General features: G+C 47.2%; 1 protein-coding gene across 1 annotated transcript in view; it reads right to left on the bottom strand.

The window, feature by feature from the left end:
- The window catches only part of c19h20orf96 (chromosome 19 C20orf96 homolog), a 48,149-nt gene extending 39,189 nt beyond the window's left edge, over positions 1–8,960 (bottom strand). The window contains exon 1 of the mRNA XM_048550570.2: positions 8,879–8,960. The gene's annotated coding sequence lies outside the window, so the exon portion shown is untranslated. The remainder of the gene's footprint in view (positions 1–8,878) is intronic.
- Between the last annotated feature and the right edge of the window lie 7,365 nt (positions 8,961–16,325).

The following is a 16,325-nucleotide window of genomic DNA, read 5'->3' on the forward strand; positions in this document are numbered from 1 at the left end:
CAATTCTGGCTGAGAAATCGACACTGATCTCATGAAAGAAATACAATCACTTGCATGATGAAATCTACAATCATCCTACCCACTTTTATTCAAAATTTTAAAAAAAATGCTTCTGGTGAAGTTGTGAGATCAAAATTCAAAGTTGTTGGGTAAAACTAACTACTATATGTATGCATTGTTGGAGGTGGGGATGACGGTTGGTGGTTCTAACTTCATAGTATTTTTAGTAATGATATGTCCTTATTACAGAAGTGGCTGTGCTGGACGTCTTAAAATACATAAAATACATAAAATCCCCAGGACCTAATCAAATGTACCCGAGAACTCTGCGGGAAGCTAGGGAAGTGATTGCTGAGCCGCTTGCCTAGATATATGTATCATCATTAGCCACAGATGAGGTACTGGAAGACTGAAGATTGGCTAATGTGGTACCACTATGTAAGAAAGGTGGTAAGGAAAAGTTAGGGAACTATAGGCCGGTGAGCCTGATATCAGTGATGGGAAAGTTGTTGGGGTGACCCTGAGGGTCAGGATTTACGTGTATTTGGAAGGCAAAGACTGATGGGGATAGTCAAAATGTCTCATTAACTTGATTGAGTTTTTTAAGTAGTAATGAAGAGGACTGATGAAGGCGAAGCAGTACACAATCTATATGGACTTCAGTAAGGTGTTTAACAAGGTCCTGCGTGGTAAACCGGTTAGGAACGTTAGATCACTTTGAATATAGGGAGAACTAACTATTTGGATACAGAACTAGCTCGAATGTAGAAGACAGAGGGCGAGGGTGGAGGGATGCTCTTTGGACTGGAGGCCTGTGACCAGCGATGTGCCACAAGGATTGGTATTGGGTCCACTGATTTTTCTCATTTACATAAAACGATTTGGATGTGAACACAGGAGGTATGTCTGCAGATGACACCAAAATTGGTGGCACTGTGGACACAGTGATTAAGGTTACTCCAAGAGTATAATGGTACCTTGATCAGATGGGTTGATGGGCCGAACAGTGGCAGATGGAGTTTAAATAGATGCGTGGTACATCATTTTGAAAAGGCAAATTAGGGCAGGTCGTATACACTCAATGGTAATGTCCTGGGGAGTATTACTGAACAAAGGGACCTTGGTGTGCGGGTTCATAGTTCCTTGAAAGTGGAGGCTGAGGTAGATAAGATCGTGAAGGCGGCATTTACTATACTTGCATTGAGTATAAAGTTGAGAGGTCACGTTGCGGCTGTACAGGACATTGGTTAGAGATAATGGGAACTGCAGATGCTGGAGAATCAAGATAACAAAGTGTGGAGCTGGATGAACACAGCAGGCCAAGCAGCATCTCAGGAGCACAAAAGCTGACGTTTCGGGCCTAGGCCCTTCATCAGAGAGGGGGATGGGGAGAGGGAACTGGAATAAATAGGGAGAGAGGGGGAGGCTGACCGAAGATGGACAGAAAACAAGATAGGTAGAGAGGAGAGTATATGTGAGGAGGCAGGGAGGGGATAGGTCAGTCCAGGGAAGATGGACAGTCAAGGAGGCGGGATGAGGTGGTAGGTGGGAAATGGAGGTGCGGCTTGAGGTGGGATGAAGGGATGGGTGAGAGTATGAACAGGTTAGGGAAGCAGAGACAGGCTGGGCTGGTTTTGTGATGCAGTGGGGGGAGGGGAGATTTTGAAGCTTGTGAAGTCCACATTTATGCCATTGGGCTGCAGGGTTCCCAAGTGGAATATGAGTTGTTGTTCCTGCAACCTTTGGGTGGTATCACTGTGGCACTGCAGGAGGCCCATGTTGGACATGTCGTCTAAGGAACGGGAAGGGGAGTTGAAATGGTTCGTGACTGGGAGGTGCAGTTGTTTATTGCGAACCGAGCGGAGGTGTTCTGCAAAGCGGTCCCCAAGCCTCCGCTTGGTTTACCCAACGTAGACGAAGCCACACCGGGTACAGTGGATGAAGTATACCACATTGGCAGATGTGCAGGTGAACCTCTGCTTAATGTGGAAAGTCATCTTGGGACCTGGGATAGGGGTGAGGGAGGAGGTGTGGGGGCAAGTGTAGTATTTCCTGCGGTTGCAGGGGAAGGTGCCAGGTGTGGTGGGGTTGGAGGGCAGTGTGGAGCGAACAAGGGAGTCACGTTTTCCCATCCCCACCCCTGTCTGCCTTCCGGAGAGACCACTCTCTCCGTGACTCCCTCGTTCGCTCCACACTGCCCTCCAACCCCACCACACCCGGCACCTTCCCCTGCAACCGCAGGAAATACTACACTTGCCCCCACACCTCCTCCCTCACCCCTATCCCAGGTCCCAAGATGACTTTCCACATTAAGCAGAGGTTCACCTGCACATCTGCCAATGTGGTATACTGCATCCACTGTACCCGGTGTGGCTTCCTCTACGTTGGGTAAACCACGCGGAGGCTTGGGGACCGCTTTGCAGAACACCTCCGCTCGGTTCGCAATAAACAACTGCACCTCCCAGTCGCAAACCATTTCCACTCCCCCTCCCATTCTTTAAATGACATGTCCATCATGGGCCTCCTGCACTGCCACAATGATGCCACCCGAACGTTGCAGGAACAGCAACTCATATTCCGCTTGGGAACACTGCAGCCCAATGGTATCAATGTGGACTTCACCAGCTTCAAAATCTCCCCTTCCCCCATCGCATCCCAAAACCAGCCCAGATCGTCCCCTCACCCCACTGCACCACACAACCAGCCCAGCTCTTCCCCTCCACCCACTGCATCCCAAAACCAGTCCAACCAGTCTCTGCCTCCCTAACCTGTTCTTCCTCTCACCCATCCCTTCCTCCCACCCCCAGTCGCACCCCCAGCTACCTACTAACCTCATCCCACCTCCTTGACCTGTCCGTCTTCCCTGGACTGACCTATCCCCTCCCTACCTCCCCACCTATACTCTCCTCCTCACCTATCTTCTTTTCTCTCCATCTTCGGTCCGCCTCCCCCTCTCTCCCTATTTATTCCAGAACCCTCACCCCATCCCCCTCTCTGATGAAGGCTCTTGGCCCGAAACGTCAGCTTTTGTGCTCCTGAGATGCTGCTGGGCCTGCTGTGTTCATCCAGCCTCACATTTCATTATCTTGAATGGTGGGGTCGGATGATTTAGACCACTTTTGGAATGCTGCATTCAATTCTGGTCTCTGTGTTTTAGGGAGGATGTTGTGAAATGTGAAGTAGTTCAGAAAAGATTTACGAGGATTTTGACGGGATTGGAGGGTTTGAACAATAGGGAGCGGCTGAATAGGCTGGGGCTATTTTCCCTGGAGTCTCAGAGGCAGAGGGATGACCTTATAGAGGTTTTGGATAGAGTGAACAGCCAAGGTCTTTACTCCCCAGTGGGGTGTCCAAAAGTAGAGGGCATAGGTTTAAGATGACAGGGGAAAATTTTAAAAGGTACTTAAGGGGCAACTTTTTCCACTGAGGGTGGTGCATGTTTGGAGTTAGCTGCCAGAGGATCTTGTGCAGCTGATACAATTACAACATTTAAAAAGGCATCTGGATGGTGATATGAAGGGTTTAGAGGAATATGGGGCAAATGCTGCCAAATAGGACTAGATTATTATAGGATTTTCAGTCAACATCCTGTACGGTGCTATGACTCAATGATTCCACAAACAGTAGTTTTGTGTGTGTTTTGAACTAATCTGTTCCTTCGGGTCCAGAATGCTAGTTCACGAGTACTTGACCAGTTGCTTTGTGCCATTGGTTTCTTTGCAAAGTGCAGACTTAGTGTCTGAATTTTTTTTTGCAAGAGTTACTTCTTCTACGTGCACATCAGTTGCACAAAACTAAGCATTAAGTTGAGGAGGAATCCTGACTTTGACATTCCTTGTTATGGTGTGATTTTGAGGTTTGAGTGAACAGACTGACAACGAGGCTAACACCGAAGAGTTAGAATCATAGATCTACAGCACAGAAAAAGGCCCTTCAGCCCATTATGTCTGCACCAGTCAAAATCAACCACTTCTCTATTTTAATCTCATTTCCCAGCACTTGGCTCTCTGCCTTATATACTTGGCATTACAAGTGGAGATCAAAATAAAAATGTGATGAGGGTTTCTGCCTCCACTCCCGCAGAAGCAGTGAGTTCCAGATTCCCATCACCCTGTGGTTGAAAATTGCTTCTGTCACATCTCCTGCCCCTTATCTTAAATCTGTGCTCCAAAACATTGATCTCTCCATCAAGGGGAAGGTTTTTTCCTGTCTACCATACACATTGCCCTCATAATTTCACACGTCTCAGTGATGACCCCTCTCAGTTTTGCATGAAGTTTATGCAAGGTGCAAGAAAGGAGACTAGCCAGAATATAACCAAACTGGCTGATCTTAAAGATAACAAGGACATTAACATGTGGATTTCACAGGCAGGTGAGCTGAGACAGCAGGGTGTACACAGGCCTGATGTCAAATCTTGGCTCTCCAATGAGCAGGGTGGGAAAGAAGTATAATTGAGATTGCTGTTGTAACTTGTAAAGAACTGCGGATGCTGCAAATCAGGAACAAAAACAGAAGTCTCTGGAAAAGCTCAGCGGGTCTAGCAGCATCTGTGAAGAAAAACCAGAGTTAATGTTTCAAATCTGGTGACCCTTCCACAAAACTGATGGTAGCTAAGAAAATGTTGGATCATATGCAGAAGATAAAGTCGGGGGGGGGAGGGCATAAGTAGTTAACAATAGGTGGGGATAGAGTCCAAAGAGAGAGAAGAACAGCTGGACAGACAAAGAAGTTCATAACAATCTGGCTATGAGGGTGAATAGCTGTTCATGGACACTGTTAGTGTCTAACAATAGGTAGTGTGTAACGGCAGGGTATGTAACAAGGCCAGACGTATGGAGTGTGAGTTAGGTCATGGGAAGAGTTCAGGCCTAAAAATTATTGAACTTGATATTGAATCCAGAGGGCTGCAGGGTTCCCAAGCAGAAAATGAGTGCATTGTCTATTGTTCTTCCAGCTTGTGCTAAGCTTTTCTGGAACACTGCAGCAAGCCTGAAACAGATATGTTTGCCAGGGAAAAGGGTGATGTGTTAAAGTGGCATGCAACTGGAAGCTCAGGGTCTTTTTTGTAGGCAGATTGTAGGCGTTCTGCAAAGTGGTCACCCAGTACACACTTCATTTCGCCAGTGCACAGGAAACCACATTGTGAGCAATGAATGCAGTAGGTAAAGTGCTGCTTTACCTGAAATGTATGTTTAGACCCTTGGATACTGGGGAGGGATGAGGTAAATGGGAGGGACTACACCTTCAGTGGTTGCAGGAGAAGGTGCCTTGGAGCGGTGGGAGGTGATGTTGGGAATGAAGGAAGAGTGGACAACGGTGTCCCAGAGGGAATGATCCCGGCAAAAGGTGAACAAAGGAGGGGAGCGGAGATGAATGTGTCTCGTGGTGGCATCTCGCTGGAGGTGGCAGAAACAGCGGCTGAAGATCTTCTGGATGTGTATGCTGGTGGGGACAGGGCACAAGTGCATGAGATGGGTGGGACCCGCATGAGGGCCCTGTCGACAACGGTGCTGGGGAATGATAGCACATAGAACAGTACAGCACAGTACAGGCCCTTCAGCCCACGATGTTGTGCTGACCTATTATCCTACTTTAAGATCAAACTAGCCTGCATGCCCTTCATTTTACTATCATTCATGTGCCAATCCAAGAGTCGCTTGAATGTCCGTAGTGTATCTGATTCTAACACCTCTGGCAGTGCATTCCACGCACCCACCACACTCTGTGTAAAGAACCTACCTCTGATATCTCCCCTATACCTTCCTGCAATCACCTTAAAATTATGTCCCCTTGAGAGTTATTTCAATCCCAGGAAAAAGTCTCTGGCTATCCACGTTATCTATGCTTCTCATCATCTGGTACTTTTAAACAACAGGCAATCCTCAGTTGAGCAAGAAAGTGGACATTTTGGTGGCTCCCTTGTCGATGTTGGCCTCATTGGAACATATGTGACAGAGATGGAGGAGCTGAGAGAATGGAATGGAGTCTTTACAGGAAGCAGGGTGTGAGAATGTATAGTCCAGGTAACTGTGGAGGTTAGTGGGTTTATAGTGGGTATTAGAGGCCAGTCTATCGGCAGAAATGATGTTGAAGAAGGGAATGGAGAAATCAGAAATAGACCAGGTGAAAGTTAGGGTAGGGTGGAATTTGGAAGTGAAATTGATGAACTTTTCCAATTCCAGATGAGAGAGAGAAGCAGCACTGATAATATTATCAATATACTGGAAAAAGAGTTGGGACTGGGGCAGGTTTAGGACTGGAACAAGGAATGTTCCACACACCCCACGAAAAGACAGTCATGGCTGGGGACCATGTGGATACCCACAGCCAACCCTCTGACCCAAAGAAAATGACAGGATGTAAAAAGAGAAGTTATTGAGGGTGGAGGATGAACCGGGCAAACGGAAGAGGGTGGTGGGTGAGGATGGCTCAGGCCTTTACTTCAGGAAGAAATGGAGAGCCCTGAGATGAACCTGGTGGGGAATGGACATGCAAAGGGATTGCATGTCCATGGTAAAGAGGTGGAGGCTGGAGCCTGCAAACAGGAAATTCCAAAACGGACATAAAGCATCAGAGGAATCATGGACGTAAACGGGCATGGACTGGACCAGGGGAGAAAATACCAAGTCACAGTAGGAAGAGATCAGTTCTGCGGGGCAGGTGCAGGCTGAAACAATGGGTCTGAATGGGCAGTCCTGTTTATGGATTTTAGGAAGGAGGTGGTAGGGAGCTGTGTGAGGCTGGGGGACTATCACCTTGGAGAATGGTGGGATGGGGGGAGGGGTTGTCACCAAATAAGGAGCGTAGATTTGGTGGGTTAGATTTGGCCGATTAGCCTAACCTCGGTTGTTGGTAAAACTCTAGAATCCATTGTTAAGGAACAGATTTCTAAATTCTTGGATGTGCAGGGTCGGGTTAGAGCAAGTCAGCATGGATTTAGTAAGGGGAGGTTGTGCCTGACAAACCTGTTAGAATTCTTGGAAGTAACAAGTTGGTTAGATCAGCGAAACCCAGTGGATATAATCTATATAGATTTTCAAAAGACCTTTGATAAGGTGAGGGCCCATGGTGTTTGAGGTGAGCTACTGGCTTGGATTGAGGATTGGCTGTCTGACAGAAGGCAGAGAGTTGGGATAAAAGGCTCTTTCTTGGAATGGCAGCTGGTGACAAGTGGTGTCCCGCAGGGTTCAGTGTTGGGGCCACAGCTGTTCACTTTATATATTAATGATGTGAATGAAGGGACTGGGGGCATTCTGGCAAAGTTTGCCGAAGATACGAAGATAGGTGGGCAGGCAGGTAGTACTGAGGAGATGGGGAGGCTGCAGAAAGATATAGACAGTTAGCGGGACATAACACCGGTGCTTCGTCGGAGGCTTACTGATGATGTTACCTAGAATGGTGACGAAGCATCTGAAAACTAACGTTCCAGCTCAGCGAGCAAACTCATATCCAGTTTAAGAGAGTGGTCCAGGAAACAGCTGATGAAATTCAATGTGAGCAAATGCAAGGTTTTGCACTTTGGGAAAAAAGAATACAGGCATGGACTATTTTCTAAATGGTGAGAAAATTTGTAAAGCAGAAGTACAAAGGGATCTGGGAGTGTTGGTCCAGGATTCTCTAAAGGTTAACTTGCAGGTAGAGTTCGTGATTAAGAAAGCGAAGGTAATGTTGTCGTTTATCTCAAGAGGGTTGGAATATAAAAGCAGCAATGTACTTCTAAAGACTTTATAAAGCTCTCGTTAGGCCCCATTTAGAATACTGTGTCCAATTTTGGGCCCCACACCTCAGGAAGGACGTACTGGCGCTGGAGAGTGTCCAGCGGAGATTCACATGGATGATCCCTGAAATGGTAAGTTTAACGTACAATGAATGGCTGAGGATCCTGGGATTGTATTTATTAGAGTTTAGAAGGTGGAGGGGAGATCTAATAGAAACCTACAAGATAATGTACGGCTTAGAAAGTTGTTTCCGTTAGGTGGGGAGACATGAGGAGACATTTCTCCAGCCAGAAGAAATTCATTGCGGAATTCATTGCCGTGGAAGCCGGGATGCTAGATGTCTTCAAGGTGGAGATCGATAAATTCTTGATGTCACAAGGAATCAAGGGCTGCGGGGAGAGTGCAGGGAAGTGGAGTTGAAATGCCCATCAGCCACGATTAAATGGCGGAGTGGACTCAATGGGCTGAATGGCCTTACTTCCACTCCTCTGTCTTATGGGTTGGATGGCCTTCTTCCCAACTCGATTGAATCCAAGTGCTTTGAGGGGTTTGTTTTGGGGGGGACAGGTGATAGTCATGGTGATGAGGGGTTTCTGAGGGAATAAAAAGGCGTTATAAGCAAAACAAAGTGGTGTTTGCGATCAGAGATAATGGGAGCTGCAGATGCTGGAGAATCCAAAGATAACAAAGTGTGGAGCTGGATGAACACAGCAGTCCAAGCAGCATCTCAGGAGCACAAGAGCTAACGTTTTGGGCCTAGACCCTTCATCAGAGCTGCGAGAATACCCCTGCAGCCCCTGGGCTATGACTGTGGCTAATGTATCAGAGATAATGGGAACTGCAGATGCTGGAGAATCCAAAATAATAGTGTGGAGCTGGATGAACACAGCAGGCTAAGCAGCTTTTGTGCTGCTGAGATGCTGCTTAGCCTGCTGTGTTCATCCAGCTTCACCCTTTATTACTACGGCTAATGTCCCCGGTTCGAAACAGTCGACCAGGAGACTCGGGTCGCTGGCTGCTATGGAAACCACCACTGACGCCTGGGCCCAACAAAAAGGATGACTGAAGGCCTCCCGCTCACTGTTCGAATGAAAAGCTCCAGGTCCGTTCTCCCACAATAGCGCCGCGAAGACTCGGGTCCGGCCTCGATTACTCACCTCTTCCGAGGCCCCGGCCGGCTAACCTGCGGAAACCGCCACCACCACCTCCTCCTCCTCCCTCCGCCGGCGTCGCCTCCTACTCACTGCGCATGCTTACTTGCCGGCTGGCGGGTCAACTATTGTTACGCATGCGCATGTCTGGCTGCGGTCTGCCCACTGATGCAGTGATGAAGGGAACTGCAGATGCTGGAGAATCCAAGATAATAAAATGTGAGGCTGGATGAACACAGCAGGCCAAGCAGCATCTCAGGAGCACAAAAGCTGACGTTTCGGGCCTAGACCCTTCATCAGAGAGGGGGATGGGGAGAGGGAACTGGAATAAATAGGGAGAGAGGGGGAGGTGGACCGAAGATGGAGAGTAAAGAAGATAGGTGGAGAGAGTGTAGGTGGGGAGGTAGGGAGGGGATAGGTCAGTCCAGGGAAGACGGACAGGTCAAGGAGGTGGGATGAGGTTAGTAGGTAGGAAATGGAGGTGCGGCTTGGGGTGGGAGGAAGGGATGGGTGAGAGGAAGAACAGGTTAGGGAGGCAGAGACTGGTTGGACTGGTTTTGGGATGCAGTGGGTGGAGGGGAAGAGCTGGGCTGGTTGTGTGGTGCAGTGGGGGGAGGGGACGATCTGGGCTGGTTTTGGGATGCGGTGGGTGAAGGGGAGATTTTGAAGCTGGTGGAGTCCACATTGATACCATTGGGCTGCAGGGTTCCCAAGTGGAATATGAGTTGCTGTTCCTGCAACGTTCGGGTGGCATCATTGTGGCACTGCAGGAGGCCCATGATGGACATGTCATCTAAAGAATGGGAGGGGGAGTGGAAATGGTTTGCGACTGGGAGGTGCAGTTGTTTATTGCGAACCGAGCGGAGGTGTTCTGCAAAGCGGTCCCCAAGCCTCCGCTTGGTTTACCCAATGTAGAGGAAGCCACACCGGGTACAGTGGATGCAGTATACCACATTGGCAGATGTGCAGGTGAACCTCTGCTTAATGTGGAAAGTCATCTTGGGACCTGGGATAGGGGTGAGGGAGGAGGTGTGGGGGCAATTGTAGTATTTCCTGCGGTTGCAGGGGAAGGTGCCAGGTGTGGTGGGGTTGGAGGGCAGTGTGGAGCGAACAAGGGAGTCACGGAGAGAGTGGTCTCTCCGGAAAGCAGACAGGGGTGGGGATGGGAAAACGTGACTCCCTTGTTGGAGATGGAGGTGCGGCTTGGGGTGGGAGGAAGGGATGGGTGAGAGGAAGAACAGGTTAGGGAAGCAGAGACAGGCTGGACTGGTTTTGGGATGCAGTGGGTGGAGGGGAAGAGATGGGCTGGTTGTGTGGTGCAGTGGGGTGAGGGGACGAACTGAACTGGTTTTAGGATGCCAACCTGTCTCTGCCTCCCTAACCTGTTCTTCCTCTCACCCATCCCTTCCTCTCACCCCAAGCCGCACCTCCATCTCCTACGTACTAACCTCATCCCACCTCCTTGACCTGTCCGTCTTCCCTGGACTGACCTATCCCCTCCCCACCTATACTCTCCTCTCCCCCTATCTTCTTATCTCTCCATCTTCGGTCTGCCTCCCCCTCTCTCCCTATTTATTCCAGAACTCTCACCCCATCCCCATCTCTGATGAAGGGTCTAGGCCCGAAACGTCAGCTTTTGTGCTCCTGAGATGCTGCTGAGCCTGCTGTGTTCATCCAGCCTCACATTTTATTGCCCACTGGTGCACATGCGTACCAACCCCACCACGTGCAACCATCCTTCATCAAAACGCCTGCACAGGATTCGCATACGCATCGTCCACTGGGTGTATCCATTTGTGCATTGTGATGTTGCCTTGAATTTTGGAAGTGTAGAGTCACAGCCCCACTAAGGTTAATGTAGGAACAGGATTCGGACATTCAGCCGGTTTCCTTGTCTTGGTTTTTGTCTGGTTTTTTGAATTTGTTAAAGTTGCACTCATTCAGGCAACCGGAAAGTCAAAAAGCCAACAATTGCTGGGAAGACTCAGGAGGTCTGGCAGCTTCTGTGGAGAGAAGGAAGAGTAAATATCTCGGGTCCAGTGACCTTTCTTCAGAGGAGCCACCCTGAAGAAGGGTCACTGGACCCAAAACTTTAATTCTGCTTTCTCTCTCCACAGATGCTGCCAGACCTGCTGAGTTTTCCCAGCAATTTTCTGTTTTGTGTTTGATTTCCAGAATGTGCTTTTCTTTGCTTTTGTTCTGTCAAGCAGATAGCATTTCATCAGACAACTGATGAGTAGGTGATGCAAAGACTTTGGGAAGTCAGGAGCAGAGTGCACACCAGAGTATCTCAGACTCTGATGTCAATAGGAGTGACCCAGTTAATTTTTTAGGTAATACTGAGCCTCAAAATATGGTTGATGGGTGTCTAATGGTAATGAATATCAACCAGAGGAAGTGCAGCCTATTTTAACTTTGGTGTTTTTGCCTGATACTTTTGCTGCTTGAATATTACTTGCTACTTAGCAGCCCAAGCTGAAATGTTTTGAAGATCTTCTTGCATACAGGTCAATATCTGAGGATATCGTGAATGGAACATATTAATGTGTAATGATCAGTAAACATCCCTGTCTTTGAATTTGCAATAGAAGGCAAATCTTCAGTGAAGATATCTGAACCTTGAACACTGCTATGAAGAATTTCTGCAGCAATGTTCTGGGGCTAAGGTGATTGCCTTCCAATCAGCACAACCATTTGGTGTGAATCCAACCAATGGAGAACTTGCTCAATGACTCATTAGCTACAATTTCACTTGGAATTTGTCAATCAAATGCTGCCTTAATGCCAAGGTGATGCTTTGAAAGTAAATCAAACAGTCAACTATAAGTGAGTGAAGGTGTTTGTATTATTTCAGCACTAATGAGAAATTATCTCGTGAGTAGAATTTTCCATAGGAACAGGAAACAAGAGTTGGCTATTCAGCCACCTGAACCTGTTCTGTCATTCAATGAGTGATCTGTGGCTTAATTCCATATACCTGTATTTAGCCCATATCCTTTAATACCTTTGCTTAACAAAAATGTTATTACTTCTACACATTAATATGTGTAGAAGTGCTTCCTAATGTCACTTCTAAATGGTTTGATCTTCATAAGATGTGGGCCAGCATTTGTCACCTGTTGCTAATTGTTGTTGAACTACGTGGCTCCCTAGGTCAGGGGACATGGGGAATGTTGGATCAGATGTGATCCTATTGAATGGCAGAGGAGGGTCGAGAGACGACATGGCCTACTCCTGCTCCTGTTTCTTATGGTGTTATGGCTGAGGGCATTTAAGAATCAAATGCATTGCTATGGGTCTGGATACAGATGTGATGTTGCTGCGTAGGTGTTTGGAGATTCTATGCACGTCAGTCAGCATGCCTTACATTAGATTCTGTTTTTTGGAAGTACAAAGAGATGAGTGGAAATTTCTTCACCCAGAGAGTGGCAAGCCTGTGGAACTCACTGGCACAGAAAGCACCTGAGGCCAAAACACTCTATGATTTCAAGAAGGAGTTGGATATAGCAATTTATCACTTGGGGCTAAAGGGAATCAAAGGATATGGGGAAAAGCAGGAACAAGTATTGAGTTGGATGATTAGCTATGATCATGATGAAAGGCAGAACAGATTGAAAGGGCTGAGTGGCCTATTGCTGCCCCTATTTTCTATGTTTTTATTCTTCCACTACCTTTTGAGGAAGGGAATTTCAGAGACACTCAGCCCTCTCAGGGAAACAATTCCTTAACATCATCACTTCTATTTGCAGTTGTGAGTTTGAGCCACACAATAGGACCTGATAACCAAGGAAGGTGCGCTTGAAATGTAACCATACTGGTTGAATATTGACTAACAAATTCTCCCATCACACATCAATGGCAGGTAGAAAAAGCAGAGGAGATTCCTGAACTGATAGAAGGAATTTTGGAGTCTTTACTGACGTTATCAATAGCTTTGTAAAGACAAATGTAGGTCCCTTGGAGTCTGAAATGCAAAAATTCATAACAGAGAAGAAGAAATTGGCAAAACTATTAACAAATGTCTCTAGTTCTGTCTTCACAGAAAACAAAAAAAAACTTGCCCAGTCTAGGAAGCACGTCAAATTATTTTCTGTATTGTTGATTATGGACTGATGTGGCAAGAAGATTGTTTTAAAGCCAAGGCTTACAAAAAGGATAATAAAATGTGAGGCTGGATGAACACAGCAGGCCAAACAGCATCTCAGGAGCACAAAAGCTGACGTTTCGGGGCCTAGACCCTTCATCAGAGAGGGGGATGGGGTGAGGGTTCTGGGTCTAGGACCCGAAACGTCAGCTTTTGTGCTCCTGAGATGCTGCTTGGCCTGCTGTGTTCATCCAGCCTCACATTTTATTATCTTGGATTCTCCAGCATCTGCAGTTCCCATTATCTCGGTTTACAAAAAGGAGTTGGATATGACTAACACAAATTATGAAAGGATGTACTTGCCTTACAGGGAGTACAGTTTAGTTTCTTCAGGCCAATTCCTGGGATGGCAGGGACGTCACATGAGGATAGCTTGTATTAGTTGTGACAGCACGGCATGTTGGCTCAGTTGTTGGCACTGCTGCCTCATAGTGCCAGGGACCTGGGTTCAATTCCACCCTTGGATGACTGTGTGGAGTTTGCATATTTCTTCTGGGTGCTCTGGCTTCCTCCCATAGTTGAAAGATATGTAGGTTAGGTGGACTGGATGTGTTAAATTGCCCAAAGGGAAGTTCATGCTCGGTAATTATAGATTCATAGAGTACAAAAATGGCCTCAAGGTCTCATCAAGTCTGCACTAACGTAACTACCACTGGCCCTGAGAAAGGCAAGGTTACAGGGATAGGGTGGAGTGGCAGGTCTGTGTGGGATTCTCTTTGGAAGGCTGGTGTAGATTTGATGGACTGAATGACCCGCTTCCACACTGTAGGGATTCTATGACTAGAGCTACAGTCACTGGAAATTAGAAGAATGATAGGGGATCTGAATGAAACATTAGCATTTTGACAGGGCTGAACAGACTGGATGCAGGATGAAGACTCTGTTGAAGTGCCATCCAGACTCAAAACGTCAGCTTGCTGTCTCTCCGTGGAGGCTGTCTGACCAGCTGTAATCTCCAGCATTTCTTGTTTTCAGCAATAATTTATTCCTACACGATGTTCCCCTTCACCAGAGGGCCTACAACAAGGAGGTCACTGTCACAAGATACACAGTAGTCCATTTTGCACTGAGACGAGGATAACTGTTCACTTTGTAGAATTCTTGACCACATAATTTGGTGGATGTCACATCACGGAATACAATTAAGAAAGAAATTGATGCATCCCTACAGAGTAAAGGCATCAAAGGGTATGGGAAGGGAGTGGAAGTATGACATTAATATAGAGGATGAGCGGGCTGACAGGGCTGAATAAGTCATCCTTGCTCCTTTTTTAAAGTTTTTCTATGTTTTTGGCAGGCAGATCACAGCGACTCAGACTTAGTGAGTGAATTGTTTTGCACACACACATTGGCATGGGCTCAAGTATTTAGCTTGATACTGTCAGTGCGGGACTGAGGTGTTTAGCCCACTGGCATCAGAGCCTTCTCATGACTAACACTAGCCAGTCTCGAAAGAAGTTTCCAGTGAATAAAGGGCTCAGCTTCAGTACATTTCACGTCCTTAATTTTTTGTCTATCCCTGAAGAGTTCCTTGGAGCACAGTCTATTATCTGCTTTATTGAAAATCCTTGTGTTGAGCTGTGCTTAGTCCATTTCCACAGCTCCTGAAGTTTTTTTAGACACAATCGCATTTCCACCTAATTAAAGCTCTCATGCAATGTTAACTGTTTAACATGTAGTGTAGTGGGTGTGTCCACCCATTTTCTGTCTATAATCCATTGAAAACCTGTGGCCCCTGGGCACTATGGAAAAATATATCAAGCTCATTAATTTTGGGCTGCAATCATTGCTATTCTGCAGCCAAATTATTCTTCAATGTTTTCTTTTAAGAATTCAATATAGGGGGTGAAGAGGACACACGGACAGAGATGGTGGTGTCATGGTAATGTTGCTGAACCAGTAATCCCAATTCCCACGGTCATGTTCTGAGAACATAGATTTGAAACCCACCGTGACAGAGGGTGAAATTTGAAACGTATAAAAAATATGGAGTAAAATGATAGCTTAATGGTGGCCAGGTGATGTCACCATAGTCCCACTCTCTTGCTTGATATTCAACTGGTGGTAATTTAACCTGAGATTCGCCACGCCTCAGTTGAGGGGAGAGATTGAGAAGGAGAGTCTTTCATGGTGACTGCAACTACTGGGGGAATCAAACCAATGTTGTTGGTTGTTGGTAATACCCGGTGTGGCTTCCTCTACATTGGGGAAACCAAGCGGAGGCTTGGAGACCGCTTTGCAGAACACCTCCGCTCAGTTCGCAAAAAACAACTGCACCTCCCAGTCGCAAACCATTTCCACTCCCCCTCCCATTCTCTAGATGACATGTCCATCATGGGCCTCCTGCAGTGCCACAATGATGCCACCCGAAGGTTGCAGGAAGAGCAACTCATATTCCGCCTGGGAACCCTGCAGCCCAATGGTATCAATGTGGACCTCACTAGCTTCAAAATCTCCCCTTCCCCCACCGCATCCCTAAACCAGCCCAGTTCGTCCCCTCCCCCCACTGCACCACACAACCAGCCCAGCTCTTCCCCCCAACCCACTGCATCCCAAAACCAGTCCAACCTGTCTCTGCCTCCCTAACCTGTTCTTCCTCTCATCCATCCCTTCCTCCCACCCCAAGCCACACCCCCCGCTACCTACTAACCTCATCCCACCTCCTTGACCTGTCCGTCTTCCCTGGACTGACCTATCCCCTCCCTACCTCCCCACCTATACTCTCTCCACCTATCTTCTTTACTCTCCATCTTCGGTCCGCCTCCCCCTCTCTCCCTATTTATTCCAGTTCCCTCCCCCCATCCCCCTCTCTGATGAAGGGTCTAGGCCCGAAACGTCAGCTTTTGTGCTCCTGAGATGCTGCTTGGCCTGCTGTGTTCGTCCAGCCTCACATTTTATTATTATGTTGTTGGTAATACGCCACATTTCAGCCCAGCCATCCAAGCTAACCAACCTTCAGTTGGAAATTATCATAAAAACCCATCTGCTTCACCAATGCTCTTTAGGGAGATAATCTGCCATCCTTCCTTGGTCTGGCTTACATGACTGTCCAGACAACATTGCAGTTGACTCTGAATTCCTCTCAGGGCACTTATGGGTAGGATAATAATTCTGTCCTAACAAGTGATGTCCTTATCCCACAACGAAATACAAGAAATGCCTCTACAGAAATGCAACAAACAATTTAGGTTTTAGCTTCTTCTGCTTGGCTTCCTTTTCCTGGCTGGCTCCCAAAGGAATTTTTTAGATGCGTGGCTTAAAACTAGCAAAATTGGATAAACTTCATTTAGCCTTCCATTGCCCTGAGAT

This window comes from Stegostoma tigrinum, chromosome 19 (genome assembly GCF_030684315.1).
Source record: "Stegostoma tigrinum isolate sSteTig4 chromosome 19, sSteTig4.hap1, whole genome shotgun sequence".
NCBI classification, from domain to species: domain Eukaryota; kingdom Metazoa; phylum Chordata; class Chondrichthyes; order Orectolobiformes; family Stegostomatidae; genus Stegostoma; species Stegostoma tigrinum.